Genomic DNA, 12,703 nt, shown 5'->3' on the forward strand with positions numbered 1-12,703 from the left:
CTGACCAGAAGAACACATGCATATTTGAAGCTTTTGATCAGCTTTTGTACATTGGCAGAATCCAGTAATGAACCAAAGCCCTGACCTGCAACTTGTTGCAGTCATCACAATTATCATTTTTAGGAAGCAGAAACCAACCCTACAACAATTGTCACAGCTGCAGAAAGAGTAGGAAGCTGGTAGTGGTAGTAGAGTCAGAGATACCTCTGGAGGAGTCCTAGATGCATTTTGGGGCAGGGAGTAAAGGTAGAGAGCACTCTGTACACAAAGGCACAGTGATTCTGCAACCATGCAAAGACATCGCAGCAACACCAATGTTGAGCCAGCATCGAAAATGCATCTCCACCCATCCCCAGCACCACCCGAATCTCACACTTGAAAGCAATGCCTTCTTTACAGGGTCAAAAATACACGGGATGTTATTTCATTCTTGCATATACCCTAAGTACATTGGGCCACCCACACAACAATTAAATCACTTTAACTTAAGCCAGTTTAGGAAGTTCTTCTCCAACTTTCTGAATTGCACGAATGCTTACTAAAGGATGTATTTCGCCTTCATTTATAGAGAATTTTTAAAGGAATAATAAATGGATCTATTCATAACTAGTCAAAAAAGTTAATAGCAAAGTACTTTGACCTAAAAGGATTCACCCTCCTGTAGGTAGTCCACTTTCTTTAATTGCATATTCATTTGCCAGTACCCCTAAAACTTAAAATTTTTTTACAATAAATTGGGGGGGGGGTTACATTTTCTGACCATTGTTTTAGAGATAAATACAGTTGAAGGAATTAGTCTTGCTGGAGCATAAAATTTAAAGAATTAAAAAATGAAAAATATGCCATAAATTGGGGGTTTATATGTGTACATTTACAACTACTCCCACTTTTGTGAGCCATTATTTTGTCTGCAGTGTTACAGTGGTTTTTACTTCATGTTTACACCACAAATCATACCATGAAGTGATAGACTTATAGTGTATCATACGCTCCTTTTCCACTAAGTTTAATAAATAGGGAAGGATGCAATGTGCAGCTCTCACAGGAGGTGAGAGTTCTGCCAAATCCAAATTGTCTTTCACCCTATACACCATGCAAAAAGATGCGCCTCAGACTTAAAAGTTTGTAAGAGTATGTTTAGCAGGAAACCTACATCTTTCTTTGCTTTTAAAACAAACAAGACAACGTCACTTTTAATGTCAAGCCCATACCTACATGACCGGCTGAATCAGTTGCACTATTTGAAGGACTTGTATCCTTCAACCAACATAGCACTGTTGAAACTACCGAGATCCCCCTCCCACGACACCCCCAGCTGACCAGGACACAAATATAGTCATCTGGTTATTGGGAAATAACCTGCATTTCCTAACAGCACAAAGGTGCCATTTTCCCCCTAGCTAACAGACACAAGATCTTCATTTGTCTTGTTATAGAAAGAAAAGAATCAAATGTTTAGAAGCATCTGGATCATTCCCGGTTGACTCAGGCACAGAAGCAGCACTGATTTGTAACTTTTCATATAGTTTACAGAAAAAAAAACCCCACAACTCTTTGCCACATGCCAAAACATTTCCTTAGAGGATTCTGTATGGGTAGAAATAGAAGGAAGGTCTTCCAGTCATGTTAGACCATATTTTCTTTTATGACTTTCACACAACAACCTGGGCTAAAACTACTAAGAGAAAAAAAGCAGGATATAACACATGAGGAACTGATTAAACATATGTAGTAAGGAAGTTCTAGCTTAGACAACTGGTTTGGGTCTGCTCGTCAGGTGTATCTCTCAGTGCTACTTAGCCACCCACAACTGCTACCTATCCAGCTGTGCGACAGCTGCTTGATGTGCCCAGAGTCAAAGAGAACTCTGCAGCTGGGCTGGGGCAAGCCAAGCCTGGTCACACAGAGGAGGAACAAGAAGTGGTTTCTGGAGCAGTGGCTTTATGTGAGGTGCCAGTGGAGCATGGGGCCTCAAGCATTCCAAGAATCACTGATTGGTCATGTATGGAAAATGCAGATACTAGAAAGAAGCCATGGAGAGGCCTTGTCAGAACACCACTAAAATGGGAAGAACGGGAGATCTAAAAGCTCTGTGTTTCTACAGATGCACCCCTAAAATCCTGAGAGCAGATATATACTACTTATTGCTATTGAAAGCCGCTATTCCTGTTCATTGCCCTCTATTTACAGTCAATATTATGAAACCTAGCAAAAGCAATAATAGAAAGAGTAAAAAAATTATGACTACTCCTGTAAACATACCTCTTTCCCACAGCAATCTAAGAGTAGTTAAAGGAAGCTCTCCCAAGACACTGACAGCACAGATCAGAAAGTTACACAACTGCAAAATAGTCATGGCAAACAGTGCAAGAACTACCTGTTAAAGCTCCTCTTTCTAATAAGAATCCACTAAGATTTGCATCAGTACTTCCATTCCAGAGATAAAACACCTGCAGGAATCCTAATTTTAGCATGGTATATCAAAGACAAAAGCCTTAATACAGGAAAAAGAAGAGAGCCAATATCTCAAACCTTTCCCTTTCTGATGAAAGATTCAGAGCAGATGTAGTTATCCTCAGCAACACAGTGCTGCTGGATCCTCTAAAATCTGGCACACAGAACTTTAATAGCTGTGACTAGGCCTACAAGGCTGAGGGGACAATTTGTGAGGATGTGGGGAAGACAACCCATAAATTTCTTACTTCCAAGTCCTATTCTCATATTGTTGCTTAAGTCTGTAGACACCCCCTTTTTCTGGTGACCACCAAGGCAACTAAATTCACTTCTGTGAAGAAAAGGAGGGGAAAAAAAAGGTCTCAAAGCCTCCTTGATAAAGTTTTTGGGAACAATTTAAAATGTGTGATGCAGTGGTGTAACACACAGGTGACCAGAATAGTACCTCATTCAAAACCACCCCTTACCAGTAGTTCAAAATAAGGCCTTATCCTAGAATACAAACACACACATAAGGAGTTAAGTTGCTTGGAGTTCACACCCTACTCTTAACCAAACTGCAGGTCAGCCTTATCCAGCCAAGCTCCAATTCCCCTTAAACCCTGCTCTCCCATGACACAACTATACAACTTCATTTCAACACGATCTGCTAGAGCATTGTTGATTACAGAAGAGGGAATAACAAACAAATGTTGAAGAAGTCATGTGTTTACACACATGTTTTCAATGTGTCTACTGAAACACCTACATTTGGTTCCAAGATGACTAATAAGCAGCTAACATGGCTATGGTAGCAACTCAGTCATCTGTTAAGACAGTAAATTCAAGTGGAAAAAGAGGCAGAAAAATCCCTCCTTTTGATAGAAAAGGCACTGGGGGGACAGAGGGTATCTTACAGAAAGTCATCAATAGCATTCAGATTGACAGCAAAAGCAAGAGCTCCATACAACATCTGAAGAACAGTTAAAGAGTCAATGCGAAGCTGCTAGGCAGCAGCACTAACTGATCATTTCCCCCAAAAAATGGATAGAAAGTATGCAGCGGATAATATTTATAACCACACAAATCTTCCTAATTCCTAGATCTAAAACATCTGATTTCAAAGAAAATGTCTTAAGCTTTTTGCAAGGATGGGGATAATTACAGACCCAGTACTTCATTAAGTAAACCCCAACTCCCACCAAAACAGCAAACAAACAGCATAATCCAATAGCTACACTTCCAGAATATTTACACTCCAGCTGCATGGCCAGAAGTGCAATCCAAACAGATGTCCATGAAGATGACACAGGATAAGGAATCTCTGCTAACTTCAAATCTGATATGTTGCACGTATCACTTCACAGCTATTTTTGTAGGCAGATGATGAACAGCTATTTCAACTTCAGGTCAGATGGAAGAGTGGAAGTTTTAGTGAGAATCATGCTCACATGCCATGGATTTGACCAAGTGATCTCTACAGGGTTATGGCACAGCAGTCTGCTTTCGTATTACCTTATCTCGGCATCCTTACAAATTTCAGTCTCTCACCACCCTGGTGTACACAGGACTGGTCCGAGTACTGCTTCAAAGCAGCTCTGATAGCCATGCTGCAGGGGGGAGAGGAGACGGCAGAAGGACGGGGCTTAACTCTTCTGATGTACAACCAGCCAACTGCAAATCACTGATCCTAAACCAGTGGCAAAGCAACCAGTAAGAACTGGGCCAACATCCAACGAGGGATTCCCTGCTCTGCACATACATTCTTCCTCCTCTCGTCCCCAAGAGAGACACCCAAGGGAAAAAGTATGAAGGACAAAGGGGGAAAACTAAAGTAACAGAGAGGGAAAATGACTGATCTATACATTTGCCCATTCATGCTGTGAGTGGCTGAAACATGCACGCATACAACCACAGAACATACAAGCAGTTTTCCTTTCCTTACTTCCAAAGTTTGCTACAATTTTCTTTCTATCAGGACTACTTTATCCTCAATTTACCGGGCTACACTTCCACCACGATTTTATACTCCAGAGATACAGTCAACAGCCTGACAAGGTACTAGCAAGAACAGAGAGGAAGAAAAAGATAATTACAACAACAGACAGGTGAAATATGGATAGAGAGATATAAGGTGACCAAAAACATGATGTGTGTGTTCATTAGGTATCTTGTTCTAGCACCAATATGCCCTACCCACATTGCATGATCAACAGTTATAAATAGATAATGAAGACACTGTCCCCTGCCACAAATTGCTTACATTCTAGATATCAAATGACAGCCACAGCCAGACAAGCTCAGGAAGCAAGTTTACATGATGGTTATAAAGGCTAAATGGATAATATCTTACCTAGATGATTTGCTGTTTCCTTTAAATGTATTTAATGTATATTTATCTCACTCTTCACATTGAATTACCCCGTCCTTTCAAAGCCTTGGGTCAAACAATTCTCTTAATTGTGTATTTAATCACTTCTTTTAAAAGTAACATAGCTATCTAAACAATATAAAACTTTTGCTTAAGAGTTCAAGCACTGTAATTCCAGTAACTAAAAACTTTGCTAGTTGTAAGTATATACCGACATAAGCTTCTGGCAAGACTAATATTACCCAGTTACCCACAAGCAGAGTTCTGCATACTGCATTCTTGAAAAACAACTGCGTACTATTTCATAAATCAAATCTGCACATAATCTGCAGGAACTCTTACAACAGTGAGCTACTGGCAGTACCGGTGACTCCACAGTATCACCGTTGATTGCCAGTTGATATCAAGTCACTTCAATATAATAAATAAGACTCGACATAAGGTTTTCCTGTCTTTAAGGAGAAGTCCACTATTAGCAATATAGTCACTGCTTTAGTTATCCTATAACAACTTCTGTGGGCACATCTTCATTACTACATACGGTTTGCAAGATAGTGATTTACATTCCATGGCTAGAATGAAGTATTCTTCCTGGGTTTTCATTAAACTTTCCACTTGAATTTGCTATTTTCAAAGTATCAAGCGATCAGAATTTTCTGATGAAAGTGTGATTTCCTCCATTATTCCTCCCTTTGGTTTTTTCCTGTGTTCTTTTAAAGACTAATAAAATTTCTTCTTCTAACAAGCTGCCCAAATGAGAAGGTGCAGTGGGAGGATACATTAACGCAATCAGAAACACACAAAAATTACCAAGGTCAACAGTTACTTAGGGATGCTAATAAAACACCAGAATCACAGCTACTATAGAGGTGCAGGATAAAGCATGCTGCCAATAAAAAGAAAGGCAAACAACAGCCGGTAGACACACATGCGCAGGGGAGGAAAGACAAAAGGGGCAAGAGCATGACAAACCTGGTCAACATAACAGGCAGCGGATTCAGCATATTTTGGGTTGACCTTTCACAAGTATTTTATTTATCATGCCTTTAAGGAAAGTTTTAAGAATGACATTTCAAGGGAGACAATGGAGGCGCAGAGGATCTTTACAGCGCACACTTTCTAACAATCTGAAAGACAGCAGGGGGGGGAGGGAGGGAAGCTGTGCCCATCTGAATTTTTACACTAAGTAAATGAAAAGGCTGGCATTACTGGCTGTGACAGTAACTGACATTTACATCACGAATCACAGGTGACTAGCATCATGGCCTACACAGAAAATACAAGATGAAAGGCATATTGTAAATGCAGGAGGGTAGCTCTACCAAGGAAACAGAATGTGATCAGGAGTTTGACCAGGGAAATTATCTTTTCAGCAGGACTCAGATAACCTTGAAAAAACAGTGAAAAGCAGTGAAAACAGTAAAAAACATTGGATACTTGATTTTCATAACATATGCGATGGGAGATGAAACAGTATAGGAAAAAATCAAGTGGTACGCAGTCTCTCAGAGGACTTGAGAGGCTAGGATGAACTTCTGCACACACTCATACTATGTTTAATATGCAGTACTGAAAAATTTTTCAAGGTGAAGGCTATCCCCCCCCCTCCCATTTAACTTTCAGCTTGTAGGTATATAGAAATAAAGCATATTCCTTAAATTACTTATGGATAGTAGATCATCATACCAATTCCAATTACTATGAAAATGGAACAATACAAGACACCAGGTAAGAAACACTTTCATTCTCTTGTAATCTATCTCATCAAAATGTCCATCTGAATCTAGAATCCTGACAGAAGCATACACACAACTTCCAAAAAAGTTTTATTCCAAAGGATGACAGGTGGTCTTTCAGCCAAAAAAAGAACAGCTCACACCATTCAAAACATTTAGAGACTGAACACACACAAGGTGCACAGTGAGTTCAGCAATCCCCATTCACAAGGTAATGTTAATATTTACTCACAGTCCCTGGCACATCACCAGGATTTTCTTTTAATTTTGCACATTCATAAGATAAAAAGCGAGAGCATTAGGGAATATCACATTGCAAACTCTTATTTTTATTTTTTGCTGAGATGAGGACAATTCACAGGAAAGAACTTAACACGCTTTCTCTCACCTCACATGCAGCCAAAGACTGAAGTCTTAGCAAAGCCATGGCTCTAAAACCATAAATGGCATATAGAAGATAAATGATTGTACTGGCAATAACTATACTTTTAAACAATAAAACTTTAGAATCAAGTGACACAACAGAATTAATAGCCAGCATGTTTAAAGCAAGCCCCCTGACGCATGATTAAATCACATTCAACAGGTGGTAAACATTGCCAGGGTTTTTTTGTGGTAGTCAAAAGATAACCTGGTGAAAGAGGAATTAATGGACAGAGGGCCCAACAACGGGTAATTATACCAATGGATAATAGATGCAGCTCAGCCCAGACTCTGAAAGCTCTTGAATTATCATTCTCCAGGGAACAGCAGGGTAAAAGGGAAGCATGTTTGTATTTCTGATTTATTTTCCTGTTCGTTTACTGGCCACTGGACAAGACTGTGTTAGGTGGCCCTGCAGCCTCACCCAGTGTGACATACCCACATGCAGCGCGGGTAAATGTGTCAATTGAGATGGCACCAATAAAGAGGATAAAAACATGATGGCAGAATCAGAAAGCTATTTCCTATGACAATAATGCTTCAGCGCTATGGCACATGAGTTTCTTGCTTACGCAGGCTACTTATTTCTAACAGACTCTGGGACTCCTACCCTTAAGTTCTTTGTGTTTTGTTGCTCCCACCCACCATAAACTGTTTTACAAACCAGAGGAATTCCTTCTTCCAAACTGATGGCATGCTAAGCACACTGGATTTATGAACTTCAGGTAGTACCAAAACACAAAGGAGGAATCTTATCACCAAAGAATTGTTGCAGAATACCCCTTCTTCACACTGTGCTGCTCTGAAACACCAACCTGCTCCACAGTTAGGGCGAAGTAGCCCAACCATGCCAAGATCAAGGACAAAATGGGCATCTCTTGCTCTTCCAACCAACACTTCAGGAAATTATATTCAGCCAAAATTCTCTTCCCCTTCAAGGTCTCTAGAAATCACAAATATTTTTTAGAGGGATCAGAAGTAGTCACAAAGATAAATTGTGTTCTTGGCTCTTCCTATAGTATAATGTGTCACTTTAGGAAAGACATTCTCCCTCCCCTGTGCCTCACTTTATCCATCTCTAGCACCAATGCACCCACACTGAAATAGTTTCCAAAAGTGCTTAAGATCTACAGACAGAAAGTATCCTATAAAGAGCTACGTTTACATTTCAACAGAGAACACCAGCAACCAAAAAAAGGGCTGGTTTTGTCATATGGATGACGACAGTCTTCTCCCACCTAGGGCCCAGCCCAGACAGACAGCAGTAGCCCATGTGCATGCAGTTCACACATGCAAGGCTACAGCTAGAAAGGAATATTCCAGTCCCTTGGGCTGCATACATAAAACAGGCTTTCACGCCAACTAGAAAACACAGATTGTTTGGTGCATTGGAATAGGAATGAATAGTGTACAGGAGGTGGACAGAAATACTCTAATGGAGCCTCTCTCTTCTATCTCTCTCTCTCTGTAGGGAGTCATTTTTGCATTGAGCCAAAACCAAATTATACTTCTCGGCCAGCTTTCAGCTCAAAGGTCAGCAAAGTACAAAACTCTACTTAGCGGGGTTATACAAGTGGAAAGGCGTGAGTAACAATTTGTCTGAATAAAAGACTGAAGTAGTACGGTATTACAAAAAAAAACTATTTAAAAAACAGCACTTCTGCATTTCTATAATGCAGCAGTAAATAAAGGAAACCACAGGCATTGTTGGTGATGGCTGGCTTTTTTTTTAATAGCTCATTGATTTTGGACTTCATCCATCTCCAGCATTGTGACTACACTTCATATAGTAATTAACTACAAACCAAAGTACACTTTTCCAGCCAAGTCTTTTTTGTTTTGTGAATTCCATTGTATTTCAACAGCATTAACCAGCCACCCCTAGTCCAAGCTGGTATTCCTAAATTCAGTAAAAATAACTATCAGCAGCACTGCAAATCAGCCAAATTAAGATGGAGAATGTGTTTGACTCCATATAGTGCTGAGTGCCAGTGCACTGTATTACTTCTGGGAATGTTCAGGTCAGTTGATTAATGGACCCACCAATGCTATCCATCCCAAGATGTACAGAAACCAGCCAACCATTCCCATTCAGCAGGGAGGGTGCCAGTTCAAAAAACTTTGTACTTAAGGACTTTTTGGATCAACTGGGCATTAACTTTCAGGCATGTTACCAATAACCAGGAGTCCCGGGCTCCACCTCTGCTGCAACTAGGTTCCCCCCTACACCTTGTACGATTCAGGTCCTTTCCAGTTACCTGCTTGGATCAGATGACAACAGTGTAAACAATGTGTGCGTACAGCGATGTCACAGCAACTCCATTAGAAACAGCAGCAAGGAGCTTTCCCAACTAGCATTTCCCCATTCCATATAAAGCAGAACATAAGCACAGCTTTGCCAAACCCCTCAAGTTAGGAGCAAGAGGAACAGAGTGTCACAAAGCTGATCTACCCTCCTATAGCTGGGAAAATATGGGAACACCTGGCCCTGCCATTTGACCCCCAAATTAATGCTATTTCAGAGAATCACTACAAAATTATTGCTTTATGACCAACAATGCTTTCATTCATGAGATAGCTTTCTCCTCAGAGGCTGTGAGTGAACAATTCCTATTGCCTGCTGCAAAAACAAAAAGCGCAAAGTATAGTAATATTTCTTAAACTGCTAGCTCAGACAAAGCTTTTCACTGTATCTCTGATACATGCTAATTTGGTGACTGAAATGTGATGCAGGTTTCCAAGTATCTTGTTCTGCCTCTCTGCAGAGACCATCAGCAGAAAAAATAAATTACCAGTGTTTGGATTCTCATTCCCTCAAATTAGCCTCAGCATAAGATGACAGCAGCAGAGCCAAGCTTTCTATGGGTCTTTACATGGCACCTGTTAGCAGTCCATAAAGGACACAGAAAAAGGAGGCCAGGTTTCTCTCTGCTGCCCACCCACAACAAAGCTTTCCTGTCAAACTATTGATACCTCTCCTGACAGCAACTTTCAGCCTGCACACCCACGCCACTTTTAATCCACCAACAATGAATCTGTTGCCTTGCTTGGAAATGTCCCCAAGGAATGCAGGGACTGCATGAGGAAATTTTTTTTTTTTTTTTTTTTTTGGGGGGGGGTGCGGGGTGGCAATAGAAGGATGACTGTGCCAAGTAACATGCAGTATCACCACAAAGTCTAAGCTAAAACAATACAGTTGTTTACATGCAAGCCTGGGGGGGGGGAAAAAAAAAAAGGGTTGGGACAAAAAACCAAGTAAATTCAAAGGAGAATTCTCTGGTTATCAAAGGGAAAAACAGGTTACTAAATTAAAGCATCCTGTCTGATCATTTATTCAAATAGTTCTGCTGGGCATTGCAGGCTGCAGCCACAGAAGCAAAGACTGAAAGAGAGGCACATCTTTGGATCAGACAAACTGACCTGCTCCAAAATGCTTCCAACACAAAGCCACCTGTGAAGAGCCAGAGGGTGTCATACTGGGATCATCACAACAGGCACATTCTCCTCCATTATGCTGCTCCTACTACAGTTTGGCACACTTCCACATCTCATCCACTTTGCCTTCGACTCTCCATTTGGAGCACAGAGTCATTAGTAACACATACGTAGAGTGACTGATGCCATGGTTATGACTTCTAGGCTCCACCATGGACCAAAACACTAAACCAAAGTGAAACCAGCAGCTTTCCATGAAACCTTCCCCCAGGAGCCTGCTTATGTTCAACATGCCAAGCACCCAAAAAGATTTTGTGACAATGTATGATTTTGCAGGAGCTGATCCTGATTACGTGCTTCCCATGCAACCAGCTGGCCCTTTCATTCCTGCCTCTCCCCCTTCCTCCTGTCCTGTCACGTAATGGGGAGGGCATTTTACAGCCTGCAGCTCATACCAATGTGCCTCTTCCTACTCAAAGCTGGTGTAACAGCAACAGCATTACAAAGGAGTTCAAGCAAAACAGATCCATGCAGAAGCTTGATTTATCAAGTGTTTGAGCAAGGACTGAGTTGCTAATATTGAAAACTTTAAAGAGAGAAAAGTAGGACTGAATCGCAATGCTAAGGCTGTCCATATGTACAGATTGGGCATTAGCCCAAATATAACAAGCCTGCCCACAGCTGTGGTATATTTAATCAAGTCATACAGACTAATTATTTTGTACAACTAAATCCAGCACCTGTGAAAATTGTCTTATTTCAGCTGTGGGCAAAGCTACTTAAATAACATTTTCAATTTCAAAAAGAAAAACCAAAATAAAATCTCTTAAGTTCAAAATGTCCACAGTCAACTGCAGTACCCAGGCAATGTAGAGAGAATATTTAACTGAACGCATACCCAAACACCTACTCACATGAGAAAACTCTTTCCTATTAATACTTGTGTTAGTTCTGGGGACCCGCAATTAAATAAGTGTCTATTTCCATGAAAGACTATAAGGAGACAAGTACTTAAAAAAAATTATCTCTGTCCCCCCTCTCCAAAAAAGTTGTTCTCTCTTCCCCCTGAAGTTTAATTAGCATCACTACATTCTCAAAGCTGGACTCCTGAAAATCCACTTCTTATACCATATTGGTCTTGAAAATTATCAGTGTGGGTATAATATTAATGGTATTGTCTGCTACAAGTGCACAAAAAGCAGTTAAGCTTTTTCTCAGCAGTAAGCAGCAAAGCTAACTACTGCTTTGCTTTGACTACACTAACAGTACTAAAAATGTGTATATATAAAAGAAAGTAAATTGTGCATGAAAATTGTACAAGTAAACACCACTACATACAAGTGAATAAATCGCTATTATTTTTTTTTTTAGCAAGTCTGAGTCAGCTCTCACTGCTGCAAGAAACATGAAATCTGAAAGGCACCCAAAAAACTGCTACAATAAGGATATTTCTTCTCAGACTAAATGTGCTTTTTGCACACTCACACTTTATCATTCAAAATAGCAAACCAAAACAATCCAAAAGGACAGAGTTAATTCAATGCAAAGATCTTCCCTCTCAGTAAATCTCTCACATAGTACTACTCTTAGCAACAGAATGTTTATACAGCACAAGATAAAGAGAGAAGCTTTTCGCTGACACCTGGGAGAAAACCAAAGAACAAAAGCAGCTCCCAACACAAGAGAGAAAGTTAGGTTTTTCAAGTGTTCCCACCTAACATAGACAGAAAGCCAGCCATAAGAAGTTACAACAAACAACCTATTTACCCACTTCCAGAAAATGCTTGTAAATTTAAACTGTGTGAAATGTCTAACTCCTCCTTTCACTCCATCAAAAGGCTTCATCAGCAATGGACAATAAAGCCGCTGGCTTGACCTAAACGGGCTGGTAGGTTAATCTATTCTGACCTTATCTTTATTCAATCATAATACTGAAAGATTGCTTGAATAACTTACCAGCTTTTTAACAATGCCAACAGTCACCCTTTTACTACAGTGCTCCTCCAAAGCACCCTCCAATCAAATTTTTTAATCAGGGGGGATATTAAAAATTTTCAAAAATTAATTGTAAAGTAAACCAGAATGCCATTTCTCACTCATTCATACGAGACAGAGGAAAGAGGTAAATAGCCAAGACCAGAAGAAAATTTTTATCTTGCCCTTGCACATCACTTTCAGACTTCCACCATCGCTTATTTCCAATTTTAGATAATATGCTATCTCTTATTAACTGTCAATCATATCTTTTATTTATAGTATTTTCACTCAAATGGAAGAAGCTAGACAAAAAAAGCTACTATTTGAT

At 40.1% G+C, this 12,703-nt stretch overlaps 1 protein-coding gene across 2 annotated transcripts in view; it reads right to left on the reverse strand.

Moving 5' to 3' along the window:
* LOC121097133 (glypican-5-like) overlaps positions 1–12,703 on the reverse strand; it is a 381,813-nt gene that overhangs the window by 343,461 nt on the left and 25,649 nt on the right. The window lies entirely within an intron of this gene.

Source organism: Falco naumanni, chromosome 13 (genome assembly GCF_017639655.2).
Source record: "Falco naumanni isolate bFalNau1 chromosome 13, bFalNau1.pat, whole genome shotgun sequence".
Lineage (NCBI taxonomy): Eukaryota > Metazoa > Chordata > Aves > Falconiformes > Falconidae > Falco > Falco naumanni.